Source organism: Macrobrachium rosenbergii, chromosome 15 (genome assembly GCF_040412425.1).
Source record: "Macrobrachium rosenbergii isolate ZJJX-2024 chromosome 15, ASM4041242v1, whole genome shotgun sequence".
Lineage (NCBI taxonomy): Eukaryota > Metazoa > Arthropoda > Malacostraca > Decapoda > Palaemonidae > Macrobrachium > Macrobrachium rosenbergii.
In genome coordinates this window covers 19,020,944-19,045,877 of record NC_089755.1, presented here as the reverse complement: position 1 = coordinate 19,045,877, position 24,934 = coordinate 19,020,944, and the positions used below count along the sequence as shown (strand labels likewise).

Below are 24,934 nucleotides of genomic sequence, written 5' to 3'. Positions count from 1 at the left end.
ACATATAAAGCTACAAACAATATTTTGAATTATTAATTTGAATTTGAAATAATAAAAAAATGAAATTATTTTCATTTAGTTTAGGTTCTTGAAAGCTTACCTTACATCATGCTATATTTTTCAGTATGATTTTATGCATGTGCATCTTTGTTTATTAAAAATAAATGTTTTGTAATACCTATGTTTTACTTTTATTGCAGTATATAGTTTCCTACCATGAACGAGGTTGTGAGGCATTGGACTTGCTGGTAAAAAAAGAAACTGATGATCGTATCACAATTGCTCAAAGATTTAATACGACTGTGGTGACATTGAACATTTAATCCCACAGAGGGACATTTGCTGCAGGAGTAGGGACTTTTTGCTACAGTTGTAGGGACATGACTGCCTGTAGGGTTGGCAACACTGCCTTATACAACAAGCCAATATGGCGGCCGTTCGACCTAAGTTTGGTTAACTTGTGCATTTAATCGATTATTATTTAAACATAATGAAGATATGTTGGCGCTTTAATCGTATTAGCCGTATGTTAAGTTAATCCGGTTGCTAATTACGGCGGTAATGACGCAGATGATTGCCGATATAGGAACTAAATGTGAAATTAAGATGTGTGTTATGGTGGTAGGCGTTCCTTCCCTAAAAGTGACACTATAAGGTTAGTACAGTGCCTGATTTATGCCAAATTTGGTTTGGTATTTGATGAAGGGTAATTCGATTGATAATATATGAGGTTAATTCAGAGTGAAAATGCCACCAAAGAAACGCGGCTGGTTAGTCTCAGTATTTAATCGATTTGAATATGAGAATGTTTTTATTAATATCCAAAACGCTTCCAGTCGGCCTTAATATTGCTGATTATAATAATTATGTTAATAAGGTAAGTTTCTAGTTAGCATAATGGTCGTGTAACCTTAATATATAGGCTATTTATGCGTGCTCACCCTGGTATCCCAGAGGACGTCATGTCCAAAATTTGACCGCCGATGAAGACATCTTTTATCATCCGTATCATCATTGTTAAAATTAACAGTATGACGCCGCGTTGATGTTAAATATGAAGCTCATTCAACATATTATTCATTTCTTGTTGAAATTTGCATGAGGTGATTGTTGTAATTAGGATGATTAACGATGAAATATTAGCTTCCCGTAGGGAGCCTACCCCTGAAAACATGGCGGCGTGGGCCGGCGATTTTCAGCCTGCTCAGTCATTAGTTAGACTTCAAAGTTCAAATCACATTTTGGTTCGAAGTCGTTTTGTGGTTGGAATTTATTTCCGTAATTCTTTACAAAAGGTCCGCATCAATATTTGGTGTTTGTTGGGTGTGTTGGGTTGTTAAGGGGGTCGCAGGGGGTTAGGTTAGGTCAGGTGGTTGTGTTAAGTTACTGTACATATTAAGGGTTTTGTATTATTTTAGTAAGGTCAAACACCAAATATTGATGCGGACCTTTTGTAAAGAATTACCTTTATTTCATCCAGTGGGTTAGGGCCAAATTGGACATTTTTTTAACATGAAAATTAGATTAATTAATACAATGAGTTATGGATTTCAATGTCAGGGTTAATTCAAATGGCTTTCATCGAGGACATAAAAAATATTTTAGGCAATATGATCCTCAGACTTGTTAACATGGGCAAGGTAGCCTAGGCTATGTACCCTGTTGCCAAGGTAGCCTAGGCTATGTACCCTGTTGCCAAGGTAGCCTAGGCTATGTACCCTGTTGCCAAGGTAGCCTGTTGCCAAGGTAGCCTAGGCTATGTACCCTGTTGCCAAGGTAGGTAGGCTATGTACCCTGTTGCCAGGTAGCCTAGGCTATGTACCCTGTTGCCAAGGTAGCCTAGGCTATGTACCCTGTTGCCAAGGTAGCCTAGGCTATGTACCCTGTTGCCAAGGTAGCCTAGGCTATGTACCCTGTTGCCAAGGTAGCCTAGGCTATGTACCCTGTTGCCAAGGTAGCCTAGGCTATGTACCCTGTTGCCAAGGTAAGGCTATGTACCCTGTTGCCAAGGTAGCCTGGGCTATGTACCCTGTTGCCAAGGTAGCCCAGGCTATGTACCCTGTTGCCAAGGTAGCCTAGGCTATGAAAGGTAGCCTAGGCTATGTGCCCTTTGCCAAGGTAGCCTAGGGCTGAAACCCTGTTTTGGGCTTGACCCTGTTGCCAAGGTAGCCTGGGCTATGTACCCTGTTGGCAAAGTAGCCTAGGCTATGTACCCTGTTGCCAAGGTAGCCTAGGCTATGTACCCTGTTGGCAAAGTAGCCTGGGCTATGTACCCTGTTGGCAAAGTAGCCTAGGCTATGTACCCTGTTGGCAAAGTAGCCTAGGCTATGTACCCCAAAGTAGCCTGGGCTATGTACCCTGTTGCCAAGGTAGCCAATCTTGCCAAGGTAGCCTAGGCTATGTACCCTGTTGGCAAAGTAGCCTGGGCTATGTACCCTGTTGGCAAAGTAGCCTAGGCTATGTACCCTGTTGGCAAAGTAGCCTGGGCTATGTACCCTGTTGCCAAGGTAGCCTAGGCTTACCCTGTTGCCAAGGTGGGGGCTATGTACCCTGTTGGCAAAGTAGCCTGGGCTATGTACCCTGTTAAATAGCCTAGGCTATGTACCCTGTTGGTAAGGTAGCCTAACCTGGTAAATCAGAGCTCCGTCTCCATGCAGAAGAATGTATATTTTTCCGATGTATTTTTTATTGATTATGCTGAAACTGATCATTAATATTGTTGGCATCAAGCAATTACACCCTTTTTCCCATCTAGCAATCTTGGGGGACCCCAGTGGGAACCGAGGTTTTTGGGTGGGAGGGAGCATGAGAAAAGTGATTTCCAGGGCACTACCTAACCAAACAACCACCTAACCTAACCTAGGGCGCCGTACCCCTACCTAGGCCTAGCAGGGGGTGGGCTTCACCCCCCCTGTGACCCCCCCCTTAAGGGCACTACCTTCCCTGCACACTTCATGACAATTCTGAAAAATTTAAGCGGCTATTAGGCTAACTTAGAGACAATACTCCAGCATGTTTCACACGATAATCAAAACACAGGAAATAGCTTACCTTACAGTGGAGGATAGAGTTCAGCAACAGCTTTCACAAAGGCGCGAAACCTTCGTAAGGGTCTTGAATGTGCAATTTAAAATATGCAACAGCTAAATATCCAACAATGTTTTTTGCGTTGCCATATTTTGGGACCAAATTCTTGACATCTCTCCACCGTCTCTCTGTGGTATTGGTATGGGCATGAGTTTGTGGATCAACAAAATTTACACTGTGATTGACCTGTAAATGTTTGTAGCCCTCGTTTGCCAGGCAATCGTATGCTTTCCAGCAATCGGAAATGATTGTTGTTCCTGGTTCGATGTACTGTTTAATGACAGCAAGCAAAACCTCAGAGTTTCGTTGTTCAACAGGAACCATAAAGAACTCCCTAGTTTCCTACAAATGCCCCAAATACCCACTGACCCTCTATAATTCTGCCCACATTATACTTCCTCTTACCAAATTTTGATTAATCAATTTCCACTGTTTTACCCTCCTCCAATTTTATGAGACCGTCTAAATACCCAATTTACTATTACTTTCCTTCAAAATAAAGCCCAATCACTGATGGTGGGATTGCCGAGATGAAGCTCAAAACTAGCAAACTTATAAGGAAACCAATCAGATACAAAAATAAAGCAAAATGTTAAATTAGTTTCAATAGCCACGTGAGACTTGGAGAACCATGTGTTTTTAATATTGAGACAAAAATTACACTTTTTTTCTCTTTTTTTTTTTTTGTTTTTGACACTACATAGGTTTTATCGCACCGAAAGGCTTTTTTGTTCAAGTCAAGACGGCACTTTTCCTTACATGTCGGGCAAATGCGTTCACTCTTGATTAAACCGTGGTTTTGGGCAAATGTGATGAGCCTTTCTATATGCCCATAATAATAGTTTGTGAAATCTCTATAATTCGTGTAACAATTTTCACACACTGCGGGGATACTTTCCTGGGGAACAAAATCGGAGCTTGTAGACGGTCCTGCAAATAAACTCATGGCGCTAGTGCAAGTAACGCTTAATTGGAGAAAACAGGTGTATTTGCCGAAAAAATAAACGACTTGGTAACATAAAATATTTGTCATTGGCTGAAAACACTGTGCTTTCTTTTGTTTCAGAGAAAATTGAAACGTGCTTATTTACGATTGGATATTGTCTAATGGTGTCACTTTTTGGGTGGAGTTTTTTCGTGATGTCATTCAAGAGTTGTTGTTTCCCCATGACAATTTGAGACTGCGCAGCACACAAATGAACGAACAGGAGCTCATTAAAATAGGAGATACGACAGAGACAACAACATGAAGGACTTTGTTTTTTTTCTGTAGGTACAAATATTCAAGTTGTGTTTTCTAAACTGATAGGACTTACTGCCACTAATTTCCTTCTTCGTTAGAACATACCTAGTATCTTCTTTCAATGTATAAACACATTTATACTAAAAATCAGCCGGAGCACTTATTAAGATTTACCATGTACCCTACTGGCAAGGTAGCCTAGGCTCTATAGTACCCAATTGGTAAGGTAACTTAGGCAGTGTACCCTATTGGCAAGGTAAAAAGTTGAGTATAGCTTAGTTTAACCAGACCACTGAGCAGATTAACAGCTCTCCTAGAGAGGGCTGGCCCAAAGGATTACTTATTTAATGTGGCTAAGAACCAATTGGTTACCTAGCAACGGGACCTACAGCTTATTGTGGAATCCAAACCACATTATACCGAGAAATGAATTTCTATCACCAGAAATAAATTCATCTAATTCTTCATTGGCCGGCCGGAGAATCGAATGCAGGCCCAGCAGAGTGCTAGCCAAGAATGATATCAACCGGTCCAATGAGGAACGATTCTAGCCAAGGCATTATCACATATTGGCATGGTCAAGTTGGATTCCAGCAGGCTACAATCTTGATCACAGTGTCACCTTGGTCGGGTCGGGTCAGGTCAGGTCATGGTGTCTTGGGGAGAGTTAGGAAAAAAGTCGCATTAATTGTTGGTGGCTAGTAATAAAGTGAGATAGAGAAAATTCTAATAAAGTCAGATAGAGAAAAGTCACAATTTGGTTAGGAAAAAGTCACATTAATTTGTTCCTGTGACATTTTTACCTGTGACCTCCTGGTCATTTTTTTCTGTGACCCTGACATTTTGGGTCACTATCAAGGAAATATTATGGGACTCATTTTCCTTTTCCTGTGACTTTGTACATGACTCTGTCAATGACTTTTTTTTTATTAGTGACTTTACCAGTTTTTTAACCAGTTTTTTACCTAAGACTTTTTACATTGACTTTTTTCCCTGTGGCTTTTTTTTAACCTGTGACTTTTTACCTGTGAATTTTCACTTGAGAATTTTTACTTGTGACTTTTTTGCCTATGATGCTTTACCAGTGATTTTTCCCTGTGACTTTACCTGTGGCTTATATATCAGTGATTTTTTCCTATGGCTTTTTACCTGTGACGTTTTCCTGGCTTTTTTACCTGTCTTTTTCCTGGCTTTTTTTTTTTTACCTATGACTTTTTTGCCTGACTTATTTTCTGTGACTTTTTTGTGACTTACCTGTGACTTTTTTCTTTCTTTTAGCTGTGACTTTTTTTAACTTGTGTCCTCTTTACCTGTGATTTTTGTCTGTCTTGTGACCTGCAACTGAGAAAAATAATGAATCAAATTACGACTCCTTATCGCCCCCCCGGCCTTGTCCATAGCTAATACAGCAAAATTTGTAACCAGTAAGCACCCCTAGGTCAGTTTAGGGGGTAGCTCCATCGGTGCACCTCACACAGTGCACTGTAGGCATTACTTACGGTTTTTTGCAGCGTCCCTTCCACGGCCCCTAGCTGCTTCAACCCCTTTCGTTCTTTTACTGTACCTCCGTTTATATTCTCTTCCATCTTTCCATCTTCCTAAAAGTTGATACATAGTGCAGCTGCTTTGAGGTTTTCCTCCTGTTACATCTTCCTAACCTTTTACTGTTAATTTCCATTTCAGTGCTGAATGACCTTGAAGGCCCCAGTGCTTGGCCTTTGTCCTAAATTCTGTATTCCATTCCAGTAGGCCATAGCTCATGTCTCCCTTATAGTGACTTTATTTCGCTTGGTTTGCTGTGTTGCTCCCTTGGGAATGGTGTATCCTAACGCCAATTTACGTACAAGCACTGCTCGAGTATTTTGTTTTAAGCCTGTCGGGTAAACTTTACTTGAATTGCACGGCCTGACTCCTGCCAGTCACCGACCGGGAGAGGTTACCGCCTTTTTGGAGGTCAGGGCACGTTGCCCTAAGTTGGGTTAGATAGGTCTGATCTGGTTAGGTCAGGACCTGGATTATAGGAAAGGTTATGTCTTATATAGGTACGATGAACCTGTCCCGGTCAGCGGCTGGCGGGAATCAGGCCGCTCAACTGAAGCAAAGTTTTACCAGCACATTTTTGGGGGGACCTTCCCTTGTAATTGCTTTGATTAGGCCATTCTATTGCAAACATAGCTTGTCGTGTCCCTGTAACCAGGTTAGGCCAGGCTAGGTCTGCTCTCTGCCGGCATAATTCTTGCCTCCGATTAACCAAAGGCTGCAGATAATCAAATTCTCTCTCGCCATCTGTTTCTACAAATCTTTGTACACGTTTTGGTTAAATTGACTTAAGTTGCGCAGCCTCGTTCCCTCCAGTCGTCAACTGGGACAGGTTCCTCATGCATAAATGGACATAATCTTTCCTGTAATTCCAGTTCCTGACCTAACCAGATCTTACCTACCTAAAGACCTTACCTACTTAACCTAACATAGGGCACCTTGCCCTAACCTGGCTGGGGGGGGCTTCACTCCCCCTGACCCACTCAAAAAGATCATAATCTGTCCTGGTTGGCGACAGGCGGGAATCAGGCTGCGCAACTGAAGCAAAGTTTCACATTTTGCCCTTACGAAATGGAATCTAAAGTATAATAATGTAATGTTCTGCATTCAGTCAAATACAATGTATTTTTCTTTTCAGCATCTTGGGGTGGGGGTCAGTGTCAATTCCGTGAATTTACTGGAGCCAAATATTGTAAGAGATTCAGAAGAGCCTCCGCCCCCACCTCCACTCCTGCTGCCCTTGGAATTTGGGCATCCAAGCACTTTCAAGAAGTCTTTTGGGACCCGCTGAACTGGACCGCTACTACTACTACAAATAATGTAAGTTTGAATTGTTACTGTCCCTATAGTGGGTATTGTGCTGTCAGTGCACCCCACTCGGAGCACTGTAGGCATTACTTATGGCTCTTTACAGCAAGCCTTCGGTCCCCAGCTGCAACCCTTTTTAGTTCCTTTTCTATACCTCCTTTCATATCCTTGTTCTTCCATCTTATGTTCCTCAACCCTCTCCTAATAATTGATTCCTAATGCAACTGCTTGGCCTTTGGCCTCAATTCGATATTCAGTGCAAGTTTGACTTCATTGCCAAATGTTGGATAGGACTTTTTATTTCCACGCCCCCTCTAAGAGATGGCCTTTCCCTCAAAATTCTAAATTTGAGCCTACATTATCACACCCCCTCTGAGAGATGGCCATTCCCTCCAGGCCCCCTTTGAGAGATGACCGTTTCCTCCACGGCCCCTCTGAGAAATGGCCCTACCCTCCATGCCCCCTCTGAGAGATGGCCCTTCCATCCAAACCCCTCTGAGAGATGGCCCTTCCCTCCACGCCCCCTCTAAGAGATGGCCCTTCCCTTCACGCCCCTTCTAAGAGATGGCCCTTCCATCCACGCCCCCTTTGAGAGATTGCCCTTCCCTCCACCCCTCTAAGAGATCACCCTGCCCCCATTTCCCCTTAGAGATCACCCTTCCCCATTCCCCTCTAGGAGATCACCCTTCCCCATTCTCACTCTAAGAGATCACCCTTCCCCCATTCCCCTCTAGGAGATCACCCTTGCCCCCCATTCCCCTCTAGGAGATCACCCTTCCCCATTCTCACTCTAAGAGATCACCCTTCCCCATTCCCTCTAAGAGATCACCCTTCCCCATTCCCTCTAAGAGATCACCCTTCCCCATTCCCCTAAGAGATCACCCTTCCCCCATTCCCCCTCTAAGAGTCACCCTTCCCCATTCCCCATCTAAGAGATCACCCTTCCCCCATTCCCCTCTAAGAGATCACAAATCCTTCCCCCCATTCCCCCTCTAAGAGATCACCCTTCCCCCCATTCCCCTCTAAGAGATCAGGTTTCCCCCATTCCCCTCTAAGAGATCACCCTTCCCCATTCCCCTCTAAGAGATCACCCTTCCCCCCATTCCCCTCTAAGAGATCACCCTTCCCCCCATTCCCCCTCTAAGAGATCACCCTTCCCCCTATTCCCCTCTAAGAGATCACCCTTCCCCCATTCCCCCTCTAAGAGATCACCCTTCCCCCATTCCCCCTCTAAGAGATCACCCTTCCCCCATTCCCCTCTAAGAGATCACCCTTCCCCATTCCCCCTCTAAGAGATCACCCTTCCCCATTCCCCTCTAAGAGGTCACCCTTCCCCCATTCCCCCTCTAAGAGATCACCCTTCCCCCCCATTCCCCTCTAAGAGATCACCCTTCCCCATTCCCCTCTAAGAGATCACCTTCCCCATTCCCCTCTAAGAGATCACCCTTCCCCTCTAAGAGATCACCCTTCCCCATTCCCCCTCTAAGAGATCACCCTTCCCCATTCCCCTCTAAGAGATCACCCTTCCCCCATTCCCCTCTAAGAGATCACCCTTCCCCATTCCCCTCTAAGAGATCACCCTTCCCCACTCCCCTCTAAGAGATCACCCTTCCACCCCCATTCCCCCTCTAAGGGATCACCCTTCCCCCATTCCCCCTCTAAGGGATCACCCTTCCTATTTCCCCTCTAAGAGATCACCCTTCCCCATTCCCCTCTAAGAGATCACCCTTCCCCATTTCCCTCTAAGAGATCACCCTTCCCCATTCCCCTCTAAGAGTCACCCTTCCCCATTCCCCATCTAAGAGGTCACCCTTCCCCATTCCCCATCTAAGAGATCACCCTTCCCCCCATTCCCCTCTAAGAGATCACCCTTCCCCCCATTCCCCTCTAAGAGATCACCCTTCCCCATTCCTCTCTAAGAGATCACCCCTTCCCCCATTCCCCTCTAAGAGTCACCCTTCCCCCATTCCCCATCTAAGAGGTCACCCTTCCCCATTCCCCATCTAAGAGATCACCCTTCCCCATTCCCCCTCTAAGAGGTCACCCTTCCCCCATTCCCCATCTAAGAGATCACCCTTCCCCCATTCCCCTCTAAGAGGTCACCCTTCCCCATTCCCCATCTAAGAGATCACCCTTCCCCCATTCCCCTCTAAGAGATCACCCTTCCCCATTCCCCCTCTAAGAGATCACCCTTCCCCATTCCTCTCTAAGAGATCACCCTTCCCCCATTCCCCTCTAAGAGGTCACCCTTCCCCATTCCCCATCTAAGAGATCACCCTTCCCCATTCCCCTCTAAGAGATCACCCTTCCCCATTCCCCTCTAAGAGATCACCCCCCCATTCCCCTCTCTAAGAGATCACCCTTCCCCCCATTCCCCTCTAAGAGGTCACCCTTCCCCCATTCCCCATCTAAGAGATCACCTTCCCCCATTCCCCTCTAAGAGATCACCCTTCCCCCATTCCCCTCTAAGAGATCACCCTTCCCCACTCCCTCTAAGAGATCACCTTCCCCCATTCCCCTCTAAGGGATCACCCTTCCCCTCTAAGGGATCACCCTTCCCCATTTCCCCTCTAAGAGATCACCCTTCCCCCATTCCCCCTCTAAGAGATCACCCTTTCCCCATTCCCCTCTAAGAGATCACCATTCCCCATTCCCCTCTAAGAGATCACCCTTCCCCATTTTCCCTCCAAGAGAGAGTGAGAAACAGACGCATTTTCTCCCTTCCTCCTCCCCTCTCCTCCCCCCTTTCTTCACTATAACCTGGCAGTTTCGGCATTTTTTATTCGTTTCGTTGTTATATAGGTTGTAGAATTCATCACGTTGTCTATATAACCATACTATGACTGCCTTGCATTATATGCAGCAAAATCATTAAAAAAAAATTAAAGCAAAATCTGGAAGAGTTCAAAAGGTGCTCGTGTGTGTTTCATTCCGTGATAGTTGGCGTTGCCCGCTGTGCAGAAAGTCCCTGCTTATACACTCGGAGCACGACCTAGGTGGGTCGGAGATTGTGGTTTCCGAGTGTATATGTGTATGTATATATATATATATACATATATATATATATATATATATATATGAATGTCTCTTTCCTCAATACCAGTGTAATATGAAAATAAATAACGGCTCATAAAACACTATTTAATCCATTTAAAACCATATCCCCACTTGTTTCTGATATCTCCCACTGTTGTGAGTCCAAGAGAGGTGGACAAGAACAGACACATTTCAAAAACATGAAGGTGTGCCTAGGGCCTCCGATCCAGGAGGTTGTTTCTATAAGGAAGGAGAGTTTGACCATTTTCCCAGTGGTTTTGGCCTCATTAGATCCATTAGATCCATCGCCAAACGGGAGCTAATGAGGCCAAACCACTAGGGAATTTGGTCAATCTCCTCCTTCTTAAGAAACGCCACCTCCTTAACATCGGAGGCCCAAGGCAACACCTTCATGTTTTTGTATATATACCATTGTAACTTTCCACCTGTCCATATTCTACCAGTTGAACAGGGGCACAAAAAACAAGTGCCCGAAATATATGGTTTCAATGTTTAAATAGTGTTTTATGGGCCTTCTTATTTTCATATATATATATATATATATATATATATATATATATATATATATATATGTGTTTATATATATTGTGTATGTGTGTATATATATGTATAAAAACCAAACAAACAAATTCTCACACATTCCTAACTAACAGTGCGGCGAATGTCAGTCAAGGCCATTTGCCTCTCTGTTATTTGTAGGCCGCTGGGCCGGCTTTCAGCGACGGAATGAATGAATAAAGGTAATGTTTATAAACAGACTCGGTACTTTCCGGAACGCGAGGGAAAGAAACTGTTTGTTGAACTCTGTACCCGTTCTTCACTGTGCCTAGCATGAAATATGATTTTGCCCTATTGCTGGACGAGAGAGAGGGTAATGAGTCAGCGATGCTAGTCTGACTTTTCGAACACGTGTTTGCAGTCGATTTCCGCGCCTACTTAAATATTCGATTCGAAATTACATCTGTTTTCACGGGAGGAATACATGTACTATTCCTTTCATGGGTTAGAGCCTACATAACCTATTTGAATGACATGCAAGCCGCATGCAAGGCTTTCAAAAGCTAAATTTCGGCGATCCTCTCTCGTTTTCTTTTGGCATGCACCCAAATATAAAAACAATTCGTAGGTTTAGTCACGCTTGCTAAAATTTCCTACGCTACATAAACACAGTTTACTTATGCAGAATTTCCTTGGCCTGTTGTGCTGGCTTTTCAAAGGCTCGTAATCTGTCTTAAATCCAGCTTAGCCGAGCTAATTGCTGATTTTACAGATTGTAACACAAACTAAGGGGGTGGGGGATGCAATCGTTACAAGAATCATTGGTCAGGTTGCCATTTTTATATGTTTCCTGGTGCAGACAGATTTTAAGTCTCCAGTTTTACTACTTTACTCTACAGTGACCTTGTAAGATAACCAGGAGCATATAAAACAGAAAACAAAAGGAGATATACAGGAGCTTAAGGCTCTTACTCAAGGGGAAGATGTGTGAAACACGTGGGTACAAAAATAGTCATATTTACATAACAGACAAGTGAAAGGAAAATGAATTAAAAGTTAAATTGCTGCTACAGTTGGAAGTCTTCCAAAGAGGGCGGGTGGGTGGGGGGAGGAGGAAAAGCTTGTGAATGCCAGGAACATGGGCCAAGGAGAATTCCGCTATTATTGTCCTTCTGAAATGATATGGGACACAGGTTACAATCTAATGCCGGAATTGGAGAATGCCTTCTATTCGAGGATGCTCTGATGGTGCCAAGGACAACCTTGAGGCGTGACTAGTGACTTGAGTAAGGGGCAGTGAACACGTGGGCTGGGATTGAACCAAGAAATTCAGGGGACAGCAAAGACACGAGCCCAAAGGTCTAATGAACGTACAAAGGTCTAATGAATGCACAAGGACAAAAGCAACGTGACTAAGCAACTCTTTCAGGGTACTTTACTGTCCTACAGGAGTGTCCAGTGCTGATGTTGACATCAGGGCTTCTTTCCAGTCCTTCCAAAGGGCGTCAGCAAGGGGTCCACGTGTGCTGTAGACAAAGGCCGCTCACCAAAGGCGTACTCGTGGGTCGTAGATCGGTGTAGTGATGGAGTTGCACCCTTGAGATGATATAGGGCTGCAGTATTGGTGTTCTGCTCACTCTAGGTTGCACTTCACCGTTTTGCAAAGGATACTGGCCACGTGGTTGGGTTACAAAGCAAGGGGCGGCGGTCCACATGGTGGCGAAGGGGGGGGGGAGAGACATCTTAACTTGTGACCTCCTACATTCAGGTCTGAGCTGTGAGTAAGAGTGATCGTAGGGCGTCGTGGCCTTTTATTGCTTCTGCTCGGCGTAGGGGGGAAGGGCGATGGATTGACCCCAGGTCGCTGGGCCGGTTCGAAAGAAAGAGGGCCAAGCAAGTTACTGCCCTAGGCGAAGATTATCTTCTGAGTGTGCCTTAATCCGCTCTGGAATGTCCGGATTTCCACCCTGAACCAGCTTTCACTACCTCTACACAGGTTCAAATAGACAGAGGCCTATCTATCTATTTTATATATATATATATATATATATATATATATATATATATATATATATATATATATATATATATATATATATATATATATATATATATATATATATATATATATATATATATATATATATATATAATGTATAATATTCATATATACTGTATATAAATACATATATATATATATATATATATATATATATATATATATATATATATATATATATATATATATATATATATACACACACATATACATACATACATATATACATATACACGTTATGCGTTTCTTTTGTCGTGTGATTTTAGCCTTCCACCTTCTTACCTTGTTATGCTTCTGTGTGTTTCCACAGCGCCTCTCTTTCTACTAAATGTCCATCCTTGAAGATAAATTATTCTAAAGTATTGAAGTCTCTCAGGAAGGCGTATAGAGACGAGTTCTGTAATTTCTTCACTTTAATAAAGATCTTAGCATTATAAAGATCAGTACAAAAATAACAGGTTACAGTGGTATAAACAAAATCACTTTGAGACATTAGTTTAACTCAGTCTATATGGGGAACACGAAAGCAAGGGGAGTCGTACTCTCCCTAGTGGACACAGCTCGAACCTGCTTCTCCTCTGTTGCTCTCCAGACTGTCGAACTCCTGGATTTCTTGTTATCTGTAATCTCCACCTCCTTTTAGTCCTATTGGAAGGAATTATCTGCAAGGCCTCCCCTTCAAGCATTTGATTGGGAAGGACTGTAGTGGGTGTGATTCAATTCTCTCCTTAGCGGGCTTGATTGGAGATGATCTTAGGAGATGGTTGGAGAGTGATGAGGTACATCACTTCGTCCAGCCCCCAATTTCCTGGAATTTCCATGAAAACGCCTCCTATTGAAGACGGGGGTATAGAGCTGGCTGATGTTAGCTTTTTGGCTGTGCTGACTCATGATTTGGTTAACTTTAATTGCAAGGCCACTACTTCTCACTTTTATGATCGGTTTTATGGCTTTAGATGCGATATACCTGCTCACTGTTTTTTTGAGTTCGTGCAAAAGTTTTACCTCGGTCAGCGTATTTGAATCCATGGTAATAACAACAGCTTTTAGGGGTTATCATTGTTCTCTCTGCCTCCTTTTTTACTCTCTCTCTCTCTCTCTCTCTCTCTCTCTCTCTCTCTCTCTCTCTCTCTCTCTCTCTCTCTCTCTCTCTCTCTCTGGATTTTCTATTTTTCTCTCTCTCTCTTTCCATCTAACTACCCTAGCTACACTAAACACACATAGGATAGTGTATGTATACATATATATACTGTACACATATATATATAAATTATATATATATATATATATATATATATATATATATATATATATATATATATATATAAATCAATTTAACGTGATATATATATATATATAGATTAATTTAACGTGACTAAATGACAAAGAGAATATTGAAATGTGAGTCAGTCCCGACAAGACTTGATTGCAGACAATTAGCAAAGGTTTAAATGTTAGATCCCAGCTTCTCTAAAAACTATACTGAAACATACTCATTCTATATCTTGCACAGGTCATAAACAAAATGAGTCAGAGTCTATTTCTTCCCCACTGAGTACCTTTTCGACCTCTTTACTCAGTGAAACATCATGAAGCCACAGTGTATCAACCAATTCAAATATGGAGCACAACACACACAAGTCTCTGACTTTGAGACCTGCTATCAAGTTCTGGGTTGGTTTTGCAACGCAGCTCTCTACCCTATTTCATCCCATCACTTCTTGGAACCCCGCCTCAAAAGACACGTACAAACACACATCTCCGCCGGAACTTGGTTACTTTCAACGGACGTAAATGCTGTGTCAGGTCACTTGATCCCGGGCTTTGAAAAAATCTGAAACCGTCTCTACTTAAGAGGAAATGCGTCAGAGACTCGCTCAGCATTACTCAAGAACTTTTCGGGTGGTTTCTCTCTCCATTTGTTTATTCACTATTCTTTTCGTTATATATACAGTGACCCCTCGTTTATCGCAGGAGATAGGTTCCAAGACCGGCTGTGATAATTGAAATTCCACGAAGTACGGACAGCATATTTATTTAATTATTTAACGTGTATTTGGCCTTTTAAAACCCTCCCTGTACTCTTAACCCACCCTTTACTCTATTAATAACAGGGACAACTGTTAAGCAATATGAATTCGGTAGTAAGTTTACAGTACCATATAACAGGGGCTAAATTACTGTGGTAAAGTAGCTATAGTATATGACGTGATCGGCAAGCTTTAAATTTTAAAAAATACAGTATACATACAGTAATAATATATACAGTAGTACAATACAGTATCATGTTACTGTACTGTATTACATGTAATACAGTACAGTAACACTTGAGATTAAAAAAAAAATACTGTACTCACCACCAAAGAAGTTGAAATAAAACTTGAATGAAGATGGTGATGAATTTGCTGCGCAGTAAAAATGATGATGATGAAGGTGATGATGACTTTTACTGCACAGTCAATGATTGTATTTTGTCTCTTCAGACGGCGGTGCTATTTCTTGGGGCACCTCTCCACTTCTTCCGCGGTTTCTGAAGGTGTAACTGTAGTAGCAGCAGCAGGAACTGGCTCTTTTTTGCGAGGCTGCAAAAAATTGTAATTTGCAGTTGCTGCCGCTGCTTTTTTTTTTTTTCCGGTCGAAGAACATCTTGTAGGGGGCCATGACGTCATCGACCATGTTGCAGAATTGAACTGATTGAACCATATCGTCGTCCCATTCCTGCGACCGCTCTTGCAGTTCCTTAGCCAGGTTGCAGAGCCGGCAAGCCGTTCCAAAGTCAAACCAGTTTGGGAGACAACTTCTGTTTCTTGCTGCGCTGCTGCTGCTGCTTCTTCTTCTTCGCTCGACGACTTCGTTAACTCTTCGAAGTCTTCGTGAGTTGGCGGCTGGGAGTGGCAGTCTAGAAGTTCGTTCGACGTCGCCCGTGGTCATGTCTCCAAAGCCCTCACCTCCAAGGATCGCAGCCAACTGCACAGCTTTCAGTACTACCGAGTGTTGGATTTTGGCAGGTGTAAATCCTTTGTTGTCGTAAACAACCTCGAGCCACAACTTCTTTGCAGGTGTAAATCCTTTTGTCATCGTAAACAACCTCGGGCCACAACTTCTTCCAGCTGGCGTTAATGGTGGCAGGCTTCATATCTTCCAATGCCTTGTGGATATTTTGGAGACACTTAGCAATTGTGTACTGCTGCCAGTTTGCCTTCAAGTTTAAATCATCATCTTCTTGGGCAGCATCCACAGAAGCAACCAGGTTCACCAGGGCATTCCTTGTGTATAGGGCCTTGAACGCCCTGATAACCCCCTGGTCTGTTGGCTGAATAAGTGACGTCATGTTGGGCAGTAGGAACTCAACCTGAACCCCCGAATACGACAGATCAGTAGCATGGCCACCAGCATTATCCATAATGAGAAAGACTTTGAATGGCATGCCCTTTTCTGCTAGATACATCTTCACTTGCGGGATAAAACAATGGTGGAACCAGTTGGAGTCAGCATCTTCGTTATCCAGGCCTTTGGATTGTGCATCCAATGTACGGGTAGCAGATTCTTGTTTTTGTTTTTTAAAGCCCTTGGGTTTGTAGACTTGTAAATAAGTCCTGGCTTTAATAAAAATCCCGCAGCATTGCCACACATCACGAGGGTCACACGCTCCTTGTATGCTTTAAAGCCAGAGGCTTTTGCTTCCTCTTTGAATAGGAAAGTTCGCGAGGGCATTCTTTTCCAAAACAAGCCTGTCTTGTCCGTATTAAAAACATGTTCTGGCTGATATCCACCTTCAGAGATAATCTTGAAGGTTTCATTGATGTATGTTTCAGCAGCGACAGTGTCAGCCGAAGCAGCCTCGCCATGCAAGGAAGCGCTTTTTAGGCTGTAGCGTTTCTGAAACTTTGCAAACCACCCTTTGCTAGCAGAAAATTGCAGTTTCTTATTTGGTGAATGACTGGACGTCCCTGGTTGTGGATCTTCTTTGTCATCTTCATCTTCTGCTTCTTCAAAGGAGCCACTGTCGTCCTCTGGTTCCTTAGCGGTGAAGGTCTTGTACAGGCTCCTAGCCTTTGTTTGGATAATGTTCGTATCCAAGGCTATGTTCTTTCGGCAGTTGGCTATCCATACTGCCAAAGCAGCTTCCATATGGACGATCGTTTTATTACGAGCCGTAACCACTCTCTTCGCCGACTTGTTAAAGGTGATGGCAGCTGTCTTCCTAATCTTCGCCTTGTCCTTGTAGATGTAGCGAATGGTGGATTTGTTCACGCCAAAATCGCGGGCTACAGCCGCGAACTTTCTCCCTTCCTTCAACATATCGAAAAGTTTCACCTTTTCAGCGATCGTCATCATTCTTCAATGGCGTTTAGGCTCAGTACCAGCCTTGGAAGAAGCAGCACACTTGGGAGCCATTGCAGGGGGTGAAAATTGAAGCAAAGTTCAACAAAAACCACAAAAAAATCACACAGCACAGCATAAAGTAAACCGTTCGGCGAGAAAGCTTGAAGCAAAGTGGCCACGAGAGAGAGACGAGGGGAGATGCTGCGGGTTCTGAGCATCAGTCTAAGCACCAATCACAGGCCCGATTAGAAATCGGGAAGCTGTGATTTGTCATCTCCCTCCCATGCGCCAATCACAGCCTGTGTTATAACTCACTTAGTCACCAAGATGGTACACTTTGTGTTTTCCCAACAATGGATTGTGTGGTACTGTATAGGCATCACTTCCCAGATGGTTCTTTTTTTTTTTTTTTGTCATAGGGGTTACAAGTGCAAATATGTGTTTTTTTCCTATTTTATGCGTGTTTTTTTGTTCTTAGACTAGGAAATACTATTTATTGTTAATATTTTAATGGATTAATGAGAAAATTTGGGTGTTCATATATTGCAATTTTTCTAGAATTTTCCAGAAAATCCACAATATATTTTCCATTAATATATATTAAAAACTCCGTGAATTCGTGATAATCGAATCATGAAGTAGTGAGGGGTCATTATATATACATATATATATGTGTATATATATATTATAAATATATATATGTATATATTGTATATATGTATATATTGTATATATGTATATATATATATATATATATATATATATATATATATATATATATATATATATATATATATATTATATATTTATATATATATAATTTGTGTATGACTGTATGTATATTACATCCAAAACCTGACATTATCCAACACACCTGGAGCAGGGATGAAGGCCCCAAAGATATATATACATTTTTTAAAAATCTGGAAAAACTGCTGTCCATTGGTTGTCATGTTTCACAGCTGCAAGAAAATGTTGGTAACACTGGCGATGTTTGGACTGACTGGGAATGAGTTTTAGGGGATAGAGAAGGGTTGGTTGGATGGAGAGTGTGGGCTCTTAAGGCAGGTTAGAGGAAGGCTCAAAGGTGTTGTTTTGGAAGGTGGGTGGAGCTGGGGAACGGTTTCTATGGCTGGGAGGGGTTGGGCATGCATTGTTGGATGGGTGAAGAGGGCTAGGTAGTCCTGACTTGATAGAGCTTGTTTGGTTTTGTGTTTGAAGTGTACAATATAGTAAGTCACATTTTATTAAAGGATATGCGTGTTTTGTGGGTAGTGGTTAATGTGGCTTTTCTTAGCAGCATTCACTTCAAGGTGTGGCGTCCCTGTTTACACAAGTTGAACTAGAAGAAATACTAACCGTAGTAGGTAACTCTTCTAGGACACAGAAATCAAACCAGCCAGTAGAAGGGACCCTTTAGCTTGATAGACAACCCTTCTAAGGGCTCCTCTGAATGTAAACCTTGTTCTGCAACCTAGAACTATGCCATAGTCATTGTACTGCGACCTTCCATGGGTTTGGGTTTGAGTTCCCTTGCCTGAGAGTACAATCAGGCATTTATCCTATTATTTTTTGTTCACTCCTGTTTTTCTGAAAAGTGTGTAGGACAGGCTGATGAGAAAGCAAAAGTTGCTTGATGGGTTATCAGGAAAGTTCCTTAGTTTTTACATGATCTTTTCCTTCTGAGCATTTTATAATTTCCAAATCCATCCTGACTTTCCTCCCCCAGTTGTTGTGGCAATCCTGATGGTTTTCTTATTTGCCTTACAAGGTGTGCCGGCCCCACCTTGTCGACCAGTTGCTTCTGCTGCTTTTTCAATGACATACGGCCATGTTTATATATACTTTCAACAGAATTTTTGTAAATACTGTTGTTGATGATATTGTTGTTTATTTGTACAATGTTACTGCTTTTATGAAAGTATTTATTAGTTATGCTACTGATTTTATGATGTTAATTTTAGTTCTTTCAGGAGATATTGAGCTGAACCCTGAACCTGTTGCTCATTACAGTAAGAAAAATTGCGAAGTACTCGAATATTGGAGGCTTAAGGACAAATGTTCTTGATCTCCAGATTTATGCCTGTAACTATGAATAGATTTTTTATCTGAGACTCATTTAAGTAGTAACAAGTCAAAAGTTGAGTTTTTAATCCTGGGGTTTGATGCCCCTGATTTTATTTATTGTCGCAACATCCCACATGTGCAAGGTATGGCTGTATACACTAAGTCTGGACGACCTATTTATCGTCAGGAAAATTTGGAGTTCAAAGCACAGCGAATGACTAAATTCAAATTCCACAGATTAACATGGCCGGCCTGCTCTTGAGTTTTGTGTATCCTCCAATTTTGTCCAGCTAATTGAGGAACCCATGTATGTTTCTGGTAATAGATTAGACCTCACATTCACAGATGTTCCAGCTATTGTGAAGTCCAAGGTCTGCGAATATATAGGCACATCGGATCATTGCACCGTTGATAAGGACTTCTGTCAATCAGTATACTCATAATGCCACCATTAGAAAAAAGGTCTGGCTGAAATCTAGAGCCAATTGGGATCACATTATTGAAGCTTGTCAGGCACTAAATATTTGAGGTACTATATTAGATCCTGATCCCAAGAAAAAGTTAAATGAAGTGCTGATGGCTATTTTAATGAGGTATGTTCCTAGAAAGGTCATCAAACTCAGGACAAATGACCAGCCATGGTTTAATGATACATGTAGATGAGTTTACCATGACAAATGAATCAAATTCAACACATGAAGACGAAAATTACACTAATTATTGTTGAGTCACACTGCTTTGAATAGAATATACCATACAGGGAGTGAAATTAAAATAATTCTTTGGAGAGGAAACTTGAAGGAATTACTCAGCCTCATCTGTTGTGGACCAAAATTGATATCATCTGTCTTTGGGTCAGGCTCACCTTCCAGTCCACCACTACCAACAGATGATGGTAGACTAGTTACTGGCCCCAAGGAAAAGACTGAACTGCTCCATCAAGCTATTGAAGCTAAGCAATCAGCTGAGGATGTCCCTCTCCCTGATACTTGTCATCCTAAACCTATTCTTTCAAAATTTGCCTTTAGCTCTATGGATGTAAAGAAAATTTTGGATAGCTTGGATGGAGAAGAACCTGATGGTTTCTTTGTTTTTTAAAAAGGTTTCTAGTGTGTCGTCTCCCTAGATTAGCAGATTCTCTAGATTTTTATGTTGAACTTTGTGGTAGAATGTAAGCTTAGTAATAGAGTGCCTGTTCCAAAGAGTTGTATTTCTGCAGACTGTAGTAATTACAGGCCAATTTCTATTTTGCCTGTGCTCTGCAAAGTTGCAGAAAAACTTATTTTTAAGCCACTATATAAGTATGTGGAGTCTAAAGGATTGTAAAGGCCTGTTCACGCTAGGAAACATTGTTTGGAAACAAAGTTTGCAAACAGTTTGGAAGTTGTTTGGAAACAAAATTTGCAAACAGTTTGGAAACTGTTTGGAAACAGTTTAGAAACACTTTTTACCGTATATTTGTTTCCCATCCAGAATGGAAAACAGTGTTTCTGTGTGTATATGTATATATATATATACATGTATAATGTATATATATATATATATATATATATATATATATATATATATATATATATATATATATATATATATATATATAATATATATATGTATGTGTATATAATTACATATATACACTTAAACATTCATACTTATACATATGTATATATATGTATATGTACATATACATACACGCCAGAAGCAAGTCAGCATGACACGCTCCTTTTCCTAAAAACTTCCTCACCCATCTCTTTTTCTTTCTCTTATTCCTCCTTGAGTGCATTAAAACTGCCAAGTAAAATACTGAGGCTACTGCACCAGCAGGCATCCTAACGACAACTGAGGTCTGGACAGGAAACATTGCTTGCAAACAGTTTCCAAGCTGTTTGGAAACGGTTTCCAAACTGTTTACAAACAGTTTCCAAGAAAGTGTTTTCAAACAGTTTTCAAACTTTGTTTCCAAACAATGTTTCCTAGTGTGGACAGGCCTTTAGCTGTTAGTTAATATGCATACAGAAAGTAATTAGTTACCTGCGATGCTCTTAGACTTGACATGCCATTTGCAAGAGAACTTTGATGAGAGTTTTCAGTGTAGAGTAATTCAAATAGGTTTTAGTGGTGCTGTCGATTTAGTAAATCATAAGGTGCTTATTTATAAACTTGAGAGTCTTGGGGTGCGTGGATATGTTATAGGATCACTTAAAGATTTCCTTACAGGTAGGAGGCAGCAGCGAGTTGCTGTGGACGGGATCTTCAGTGAACCAAGACCTATTGTGTCCAGAGTTCCACAGGGTAGTGTTCTTGATCCACTGTTATTTTTGGTGTATACAAGCGATAGTTGTTGGCCTGAACAACAAGATTGTTCAGTATGCCGAGGATGTAACACTTGTGGGTATAGTAAAGTGTCTACTTATGAGAAATGAAGCTGCCCTCAGCCTCAGTCAGGACATGGACCAGATCAGCGAATGATTTAGTCCGTGTGGTATGATGCTTGAACTCAGTAGAACGAGAACACTATTGATTAGCAGATCTTGTATAGATTTTCCACTCCATCCTCCCCTTCAGGTGGATGAAACTCTGAGAATATATATGGAAACATGATTGTGTGAGTGTGTTCCAGTATGAGAGCGTATGCCTTTGTGCAGTTTTTAATATCATTTTCACATGTTCATCACCAGACCGAATGACTTATTTGGTGCTAGTGCTCGGCCTCTGCCCTAGACCCGGCATTTCATTCAAATCCTTCGGGCCAGCCCTATGAGAGCTGATAGTCAGGTCGGTGGTCTGGTTAAACTATTTTAATAATAGCAGTAATGCTGAATGAGTCTGAATCTTTAATTATTCTAGGTGTAGCTTTTGACTCACATCTTGCTTTTGAGAAACATCGGCAAATACCGCAGGAAAGTTAGGTATTGTTCGTAAGGCCTCATATATTTATAACTGATAAAATCAGTGCAACATGGTTTAGGTCATTTGTGCTTTTGTTAATAGAAAAATGTTCTCTGGTGTGGATGTCTGCTTCTGCCAGAGGTTTCTCTTTTAGATAGAGTGGTTTGTGGCGGTAGGTTTCTCTGTCTCTTATTTGTCACTTTTTCATAAGTTGTATTTCGACAGAGATCTTTAACATTCACAATTGATCCCTGATCCACTTTCCTGCCGAGAGAGAGCGACTGGATTTGCTGAACATCAGCACCAGTATACAGTAAATGTTTAGCCTCGCTGTTGAACTTCTCAGTTCGAAAGGTCCTACTGTATGTTCGTCACATCGTTGGGCTGTGGAACAGTCTCCCTACTGAGGATGTCGTGCAATTGGAACTTCTTCAAAAGTTCAAGCAAAGATGCAATGCAGTGCAAAGATGCAAAGCATTGCAACCCTAATGCTATTCTCCTTGCACTTTAACACATTTTTATCTTTTTATTAATTTTGTAATTTATTTTTTATTGTTATTAATAAATAAGATCTCTTCTTTCTGTATTTCCCTTTATCTTCTCGTACTTCCTAATGAGCACCTTAATATTCTTTGGAAGCTTGAATTTCTAGTCAATGGCCCCTTTGGCGGGCTTGTTCTATATGAATAGTGTTCTTCATCTTCTGAATAATAACAACAACAAGTATTGAGAGAGAGAGAGAGTGTCTTTGACTTTCTGTTTGTATTGTATATTACAGATTCTTGTTTATATCACGAGAGACAGATGAAATATAAACAGTGGTGAAAGTGTGTACTGGTATGATAAGTGTGGCAATTATACTTGGAATCAACTAAACGTCTAATGAAATAGGATCCAGTAAATCAAGCAAAGCAAAAAAGAAAAAAAAAAGAGGGCGGGGCGGGGAGGCAACACATACATTGCACTAATTCCGGGGCGTGGGTAAATGGGAATGGGACGTCTCGGCGTAACCCATTTGGCGTAGCTGATTTGGCGTGGCTGATTCAGCTTATGCCTTTCGACGGAGATTTTTTCGGCGGATGGTCGTTTTGGTGTCAAATTAGTAACATCGTTGTAGTGTGAGAAAATGATCAAAACTAGGCAGTCCCCTTGTTTGTTGTCATTAGCTTAATTGCCAAGTAGTCCAATTAGGCCTAAGCTAGAAATGTCATAGAACTCGAAGCTGGGTTCAGCTTCAGATTTTTCAGTATAAACTGTATCATTCGAAATGGCATCAAATATTTTATCAAAACGCAGAAGAAGAAAAGTGCTACACGGTGTATACCTTTTTATTTTTAACGCAACGAGCAAAAGTGGTCCTGAAGTAAAGTTTTGGAGACGTGAACATAAAGATCGATGTAAAGTGAGATTGCATGTGAAGGATGGAAAAGGTATTCGCCAGTTGAATAAACACAGCCATGAGGCATCTGCTGCAAAAATAGAGGATGAAAAGATGAAAACAAGTGGTTAAAAAAAGAAGTGCTGAAGCTCTCGAGCCACCAACCATTGTGGTGAATGAATGTTTGGCTGGCGCATCTCAAGGTAGTTTAGCCTTAGCTCCAGACTTGCCTGCAGTGCGGAAACTTATTATCAAGGAATAGAAAATAATTGAACAAGGCACCAGCTAACCCAACTGATTTTGAGCATTTAGTTGTACCCGAGTCCTAAACATTGTACCCCAACTCGGTGTGGAAGAGAAATTCCTATTGGGAGATACTGGAGAAAGCAATAATAGGGTATTAGTATTTGGGAGAATTAACTGGCTGCAACATTTAGTCTTCTCAGAATTGCTGACGGGACTTTCACCATCGCCCCAAGTCTTTTTCATCAGGCTAAGAAGCGTGAAGGACTTAAAACTGAGGTAACTTAGTTTTGTTTATTTGAGCTACTTAAAACCATCAAACCTGATTTTAGACCGACTTCAATAATTTGTGACTTTGAACAAGCTGCCATTCGTGCTATGCAAGATGCGTTTCCCACCCGTTTGTATAAGGGTTGCTTTTTCCATCTAGCCCAAAACATGCACAGGCATCTTGTTTCATTGGGTTTGTCAAATCGTTATAAAACTGATTCTGATTTTGCTTTATAGGCTAATATGATCATAGCACTCATTTTCGTTCCATTAGAAAAGATAGCTGAATGCATGGATGGATACATTAGCAGTAGTTTTTCCTGACGAACTAACAGTCTTGTTTCATTGGTTTCAGGATACTTATATTCGACCACTGAATAGAATAGGCATGGAAACGCAGGGATGAACCAAATTTTCACTCCCGAGATATAGAAACCTTATGGACGAACTCCAAACAATGAAGGTCGGACTAATAATCACACCGAAGCAGCCAGTCGATGTTTGCAATAATTTTGAGCTTGGAAAGCACCAGCTCACAATCTGGAAATTTGTCGATGCCTTACAGAAAGGACGTGACGTGTGTCTCGAAAAGTTGACAGCTGGATATCCGGCCCCCAAAAGCTAAAAAAATCTAGAGATGCTGATGAACAAATAAAGTAAGTCATAATGGAAGTTGAATCATTAGATCCTGTTGAATTCTTCAGGGGTGTTACTCGTAGTTACAAAATGAAAAAGTAATTTCTAAGATTAAATAGATTGACTAGGTTTTTAAAAAATTTTTATATTGTTGCAATTCAATTTTTAAATTTGCGTTATCATCAGTTTATAAAATGGCATAATATTTGATTCTAAGAATAAATAAAAAAAAAAGTCATATTAGAAGTTGGGTCTTTTCATTGTTTTTACCCTATTTCATCCTTTTTTTGGACCTCCGGCCTGTTCTGGTTTCCCATGCATGAAAAAATGTTTC

General features: G+C 41.5%; 1 long non-coding RNA gene across 1 annotated transcript; it reads left to right on the top strand.

Moving 5' to 3' along the window:
- The first annotated feature begins 432 nt into the window (after positions 1-432).
- Positions 433-24,642, top strand: LOC136846386 (uncharacterized). The gene is made up of 3 exons (XR_010855364.1): positions 433-655; positions 7,008-7,189; positions 24,320-24,642. It is a non-coding gene; the product is annotated as an uncharacterized lncRNA (long non-coding RNA).
- Positions 24,643-24,934: the final 292 nt, after the last annotated feature.